The following is a 6,174-nucleotide window of genomic DNA, read 5'->3' as shown; positions in this document are numbered from 1 at the left end:
CTTTAAAAATTAATTAATTAATTAAACAGAACCCCCAAAAGAGGAAATCACTTATGTTCCAAAGTAGGAAGTCAGAAAAAAGAAAAAAACAACCTAAGAAATGGATAGAACATGCATAAAGGTCAAAGTAAGGGATCTGAAAACCAGGCCCTGGGCATCTCCTCACTCTTCTAGTACACCCCTCCCTCCGCCCAGGCTCCCCACCAGTCCTCCTCCCTCCCCTTCTGGGCTCACCAGGTACCCCTCAGGGCCTGCTCCACCCTACTTCACCCCAGCTCTCCTGCCTTCCAAGCCTGGCTCACTTGGGGAGGTAGAGGCCTGGAGGAGGGTGATGAGTACACACCTGGGGGCAGGGTGGGGTGTGTGAGCACACACCTGGGGGCAGGGTGGGGGTGTGAGCACATACCTGGGGGCAGGGATAGGGGGTTGAGCACACACCTAGGGGCAGGGTGCAGGGGGAGGAGCACACACCTTAGGGCAGGGCTGTGGGGATGAGCCTCACATGGAGGTGGGGCGGGGCGGGATGTGCTCAGGGCTGCCAGGTGTGGGCTGCCAGGCCTCCAGAGGAAAGTGCTTCTCATGCACTGGCTGAATGAACAGACCACGGAGAGGAGGCTGGGATGGAAGGCAGACACGAAGGCCACTCCCATCCCTTCCCAGAGCAGTGGTCCCCAGTTAGCGGGATGCTAGGATTGAACCAGGGGGCCTCAAACTTGCCAAGGCCCAAGCCCCTCCCCCGGGTACCCAGATTTAAATCTGGGCATCTCTCTCAACCTTGGTCAGCTAGTTGCAAGAACCAGGAGCAACAAGGCAGAGGAGCCCAGGATGCAGGAGGGAAAATGTTGTGGAAGCTGGTCTGGAGTTCAAACCCCATCCCTGCCTGTCACCAGCTCTGTGACCTCAGACCAATACCTTGATCCCCCTGAGCCTCCTCAAATATGGTACGGGTACCTCCTGTAAGGTAAACGGGGATCAGGGATGACGTAAGTGGCTCTTCAGCTCAGCACGGCTACCTAGGAGAGTGACAAACGGGCGCTGTCACCACTGCCCACCCCCCCAGCCCCCCAGCCACGCTGATTCCTCCAAGCCAACAACTCTAAAACCACCTGTCACATCTGGAGGTTCTACTGTGAGCCAGGCGGGGAGAGGCTGGCCTTGGAGACAGGGCTGCCTGGATCCACAGTCCCAGCTTCCATGAGACTATTCTGGGTCCAATTCAGCATGCCTGGCTCCTGGCTCAATGGGCTTTGTCCCAAAGATGTGATTTCTATTTTGATTCCACGTGACATTTAATGAAATGACTTTCAGACACCACGCAGCATGTCTGAGTTATGAAAGCACAGCTTCTGGATCCCCACCTCGACACAATCACGGGCCCCCCTTGTGGCTTCAGGGGCCGCCCCAAGTCTCCTGAAGGGGGTACACGGAGCCCGCAGATCCAAGGTGCAGCGCATAGCCCTGGGGGCCCAAGGCCTGCCCCGATGGAAGCCCCCCTGCCCCACCCCACCCCCGTCTGCCCCAGGCCTGGCACTCCCATCCCACCTGGACAGTGACAGCAGCCTCTGCCCGGGCTTCCTCTCTCCAATCCAGTGCTGCTTTTCCAACTTCAGATCAAAAAACATTCAGGGAGACGGGAAATCAGTGCAGAGGGTTGCAAACAGCATTTTTAGAAAAACAAATGAAACAGAACAGAAAATGCTGGAATGCACTGCACAGGGTTAGAGGGATTGCGCCCTGGCACTGTACACAGGTCTCTTGCAAAATGAAAGCCTTGACAGGACGCAGCTCTAATCCACTGCCTCTGACCTCTCGGAAATGCACATCCGATGTTAGTCCTCCACTAAATCTCACTGAGGGCTCAGGGACAGGGTTCAGATCCCTCAGCATGACACTGGCAGCCCCCAAGACCTGGTCCCACCAACCCTTACCAAGCCCCCCTCCCCAGTAGAGAGCAGGGCCAGCCGACCGAGAGGACTGGCGGGTCCCCAACTGGGTGAGCATGGTGATGTCACTGGGGCCGTCTCCTAGGTGATCCCACGCCACCTGCTGACCTCCTCTGGGCTGGGATGATTTCCTAGATTCTATAGAAGCAAAGGTATAAATATTTCTGGAAGCCTTCTGTTCCAAAGGAAGTAGAAGCCCCACAATTTCTCAACAACTTGGCTATTAAAAATAGGAATTCCACCTACTCGCTGAACAGTTTGTCGGGGATCACTGGAGGGGCAGAGTCATGAGGTCGCTCACGTGTTTGGGGCCGAGGAAGCTGCCGGGCTCAGAAGCTAAATGCTGCAAGGACGCAGGCAGCCGCATGCAGCTGGAGCCCGAGCTCCAAGACCCCCCAAATCTCTAGAACCGCAGGGATGCTCTGCCAGCAGCTCCATAAACCTCATTTCCCGCCACATCATGCAAACATCTGGACAAGCACAGGTCCCAGAGAAACTTGCAAAAGAAATAAATCGTGCATTAGCGAGTAGATGCGAGACCTCGCCTCTGACCTGGGGAGCACCCAAGGAGGTGCCTGGGGCGCTGGCTGCCGACCCTGGCTTCTCTGAGTCCTCAGAAGGGAGCACAGCCCGGCCCCGAGCCAGGGACAAGTATGCCCCAAGGATTCCACCTTCGGGTCGGGCTCCGGGCCCGGAAGGCCTGAGCATCTGGAGTACGGGACTGTCTCCAGAAGGCCCTGTGAGGGGGCGGCAGTGGCAGGACGGACAGAATGGTCAGCACCGCGGCCACTCGCAGGTTAGCCAGATGGACAGGGGAGAGGATGAGGAGCTGGCGGTGAGCCCCACGTACCAACTATCCCCTCAGGGGCCAGAGGCTCCAAAGCATCATTTCGCTCTCTGGTTTTGTTTTGTTTTGTTTTAAGATTTTATGTATTTGAGAGAGAAAGAGAGCGCACAAGCGGGAGGAGGGGCAGAAGGAGAGGGACAAGCAGACTTCCTCTGAGCACAGAGCCTGACGTGAGGCTCGATCCCAGGACCCCCAGGATCATGACATGAGCCAAAGGCAGATGCTCCACTGACCGGGCCACCCAGGCACCCACATTACCTCTTTCAATCCCCACTGCTGTGACCCTCCTGCTGCTGTGGCGGGGACAGCAGCCTCCCCCAGGTCGGTTACCCACTGGCTCCCACATTCACTCATTCCCTCAATAAACATTTATTTGAGAGAATCCAGAGTGCTGTGCCCATGTCGGGGGCTGGCTGAAGATACTGTGGGGACAGTAGACCCTGTCCCTGGCCTCGGGGGCTCACAACCTGCAGGGTGGGAGGACGGTCAGCAAAGTGGCAGACAGGTGCATTCTACACAGCAGACTCTCAGGGCGGGTACACCGCAGGCCATGGGGGCACATCTGGGGAGGTGCCCAGGCTGAGCCCAGACGGCGCAGAACTTGGACAGGTAGCCAGGTCCAGGCAGGGGGCGGGAGTCGCAGAAGCAGTGTGTCTGGAGCCCCGAGGCTCAGGGAGGGTCCGGGCACGGCTGGCAAGGTGAAGCCAGCGAGGCACCTGGGCTAGTGCAGGATGAGGCCTTCACCTTGAGGAGCAGGGGTGCCCTGAGGGCTTTAGCACCCAATATGCTCTCTGCAAGATCATTCTAGGCGCTGTGTGGATAACGGACCAGGGGAAGACAGAGTGGGAGCGGGCAGCCTAACCAGAGTGTGGCCGTACCCAGGAGAGGTGGCCTTGGGGATCTCCAGTGCTCCAGTCCTTGCACTAGAGGGCAACTGGGAGTGGATCAGCAGGTGGTACTGGGCAGGGGGTGCAGAAGGGAGGGTGCGAGGCTCCCCATCCTGACCATACAGGAAATAGCACAGCCCACACCTGGATATGCCCCCCAGCTCCTAGGGGCCAGAGTGCCATTTGCCAGACAGAGGGCCAGCATATTTGGGGTGCATTTGGGGCAGTGTCGGCAGGGCGCCCAAGCGGAGATGTCTAGTTGAATGTTCGGTCTGGAACTCAAAACCCACGTTGAGCTCCACAGACAGGAGTGAAGAGGCCCCAGGAGAAAATCCTGCAGGTACAGAGGAGGGCAGAGTGTGTACAGCAGAAGGCGAAGACTGAAAAGGGGCCATTGGAGAGGTAGGTATAGGATCACGGGGACCCGGGGGGAGAGCTGAAGGGTGGTCACGGCCACAAGGGGGCGGCGCGATGGACATAAAGGTTCAGAGCAACTCTGGAACCAGCCTGCCCTGCTGCCAGGCTCAAGTACCAGTTCCTCCCCTTAACTGGCTGTGTGACCCTGGGCAAGCACTCAGCCTCTCTGTGCCTTTGGTCCCTCAATCGTGAAGGGACTTTGTGAGGAGTGAATGAGTCAGTATATGAAAAGGCCTTAGAACAGCCCACGACAGCGCCTCATAGCAAAGGTCTCAGCCTCTCGGGACCAGAACGCAGGGTAGTGGTGAGACGGGGAGGAAGCAGAGCTAAGGCGTGAGGGGACGTGGGTAGGTGGTAGTAGCTGCAGAGACGGAACAGGATGGGAAAGGGTGTCCGTCACCTCCCAAGGATGCATCACAGGAGGGATAGAGAAGCCCAGATGTGGGGTCCGAGCGCCCAGCACCCTGTGCCCTGCACCCCTGCCTGGTTGTGGCAGTGCTGGCTGACTGGTGTGAATGCCGACCCTACCCGCCCATTGCCTGCGTCCTCTCCTCCAGATAAAACTGCTTGGCCCCAAACTGAGTTCACCCTTCTAGGACCCTGGAGCCTCTGACTCCTCTGTCATACGCAGGCAACCCCTGATCTGATCCCGCTGGCTGTCTTTCCAACCCAGAACTCGGCCTGCCTGCCACCTCCACTATCGCCCCTCACCACCCCTGCAAGTCTCCAGCACCTCTGACCTGGACAGCTGCGACAGGCTCAGAGCAAGGCTCCTGCTTCGCCTGGGGCACGCCCACTGACACTCGACCTATGGAAACAAGAGTGTGCCTTTGAAAAGGTTAAGACTGATCCCAAACCTCCCACGCTTCTCATTCCACTCAGAATGAAATCCAAACTCTTTACCGGGGCCTACAAGGCCCCACCAGACCCACTGTACACACACACACTGCCACCCCCATCCCTTACTCTGCTCTGGCCACACAAAAAACAAAAGCATCCCGGCCGCAGGGCTTTTGCACTAGCAACGCCAATGCCAAAAACAAGCTTTCCTCTGCTAACCATGCGGTTTGTCCCCCACTTCCTCCTCCAGTTCCTCGGAGCTCTTCCTCCACTACCCACATGAAAGAGCATGACCCCTTTGCCTGTCGCCGCCTCCTCCCTACTTCCATTTCCTTCCCCCGACTTACCGCACATCAGTTAGTTGGCTGGTTTCCCAGGTCCCCCGGGCTGCACAATCTCCACGAGGGCCTGCGCTTCACCTGCTTTGTGTTTCATTGTCTCCCTGGCACCTGAGCAGAGCAGACACGTAGTAGGGCTCTCAGTCAACACAGGTGAGTTAACGGCCTCTCCACCCCACGCCTCACCCCTCCTCCCAATTGTTTTGTGTCTTGTGTGCGCTACTTTCTGGCCCTGAAACAGCAGTCCTCTCACCCACCCCTCCCCTCTTTCCTTCCCAACAAGAACAGGTCGGGACCTGCTCTCAACCCCCTCCTCCTCCCTAGACCCAATCCCACCCTTCTCTTCACCCAATCTCTGGGACCTTGGGACACAGGACCCTTCATCGCCTGCTCTCTCGACTCCAAGACCAGGCCTCAGACACCAGGCTCCCAGACACAAGCAGCCACCACCTATGCTGAGAGCTGAGGCCTCTGTGGCGGGAACCAGGATGCAAAAGGAGGAGATGGTCCTGCCCCCGGGTTGACAGCCTCCCCGGGGCGGCCACCTCAACAGAAGGGACGTCATCCCAGCACAGCCTAACGCTCCGCCCGAGGTCCTGGCTCTGCCACCCGCAGACTTCAGCCCTGGGCCCTGGAGAAAGTCTCCTGAGCAGCAGGATGGGGACGTAGCTGGGTGTGCTGGGCTCCAGGGCCCAAGGCTTTCTGACCTGAAAGGGGGGGCTTCAGAGCTGGCCCCCCGGGAACTGGCTCCGGGTTCCCTGAGCTCCAACCAGAGGCAACCGCAGAGGAGTGGGCCGACGCATGAGTCACCAGCAGGCCCTGCGAGTGGCCATGACGTCTGCGTGATTCAGCCCGCACACTGCAGGGCACTTCCGGTGACAGCTCCGGGGCAGGCCCAGCCC

General features: G+C 58.4%; 1 long non-coding RNA gene across 1 annotated transcript; it reads right to left on the bottom strand.

Annotated features, from left to right (window-relative positions):
- Window positions 1-401: 401 nt before the first annotated feature.
- Window positions 402-6,174, bottom strand: LOC129511192 (uncharacterized). Its single transcript, XR_008664761.1, has 5 exons — window positions 5,980-6,174; window positions 5,282-5,383; window positions 4,835-4,902; window positions 1,543-4,011; window positions 402-1,013 (listed from the first exon to the last, which is right to left on the bottom strand). It is a non-coding gene; the product is annotated as an uncharacterized LOC129511192 (long non-coding RNA).

The sequence above is a fragment of the Nyctereutes procyonoides genome, unplaced genomic scaffold, assembly GCF_905146905.1.
Source record: "Nyctereutes procyonoides isolate TBG_1078 unplaced genomic scaffold, NYPRO_anot_genome, whole genome shotgun sequence".
NCBI lineage: Eukaryota > Metazoa > Chordata > Mammalia > Carnivora > Canidae > Nyctereutes > Nyctereutes procyonoides.
Note: the sequence above shows the minus strand (reverse complement) of the source record. Positions and strands in the feature narration are given on the sequence as shown.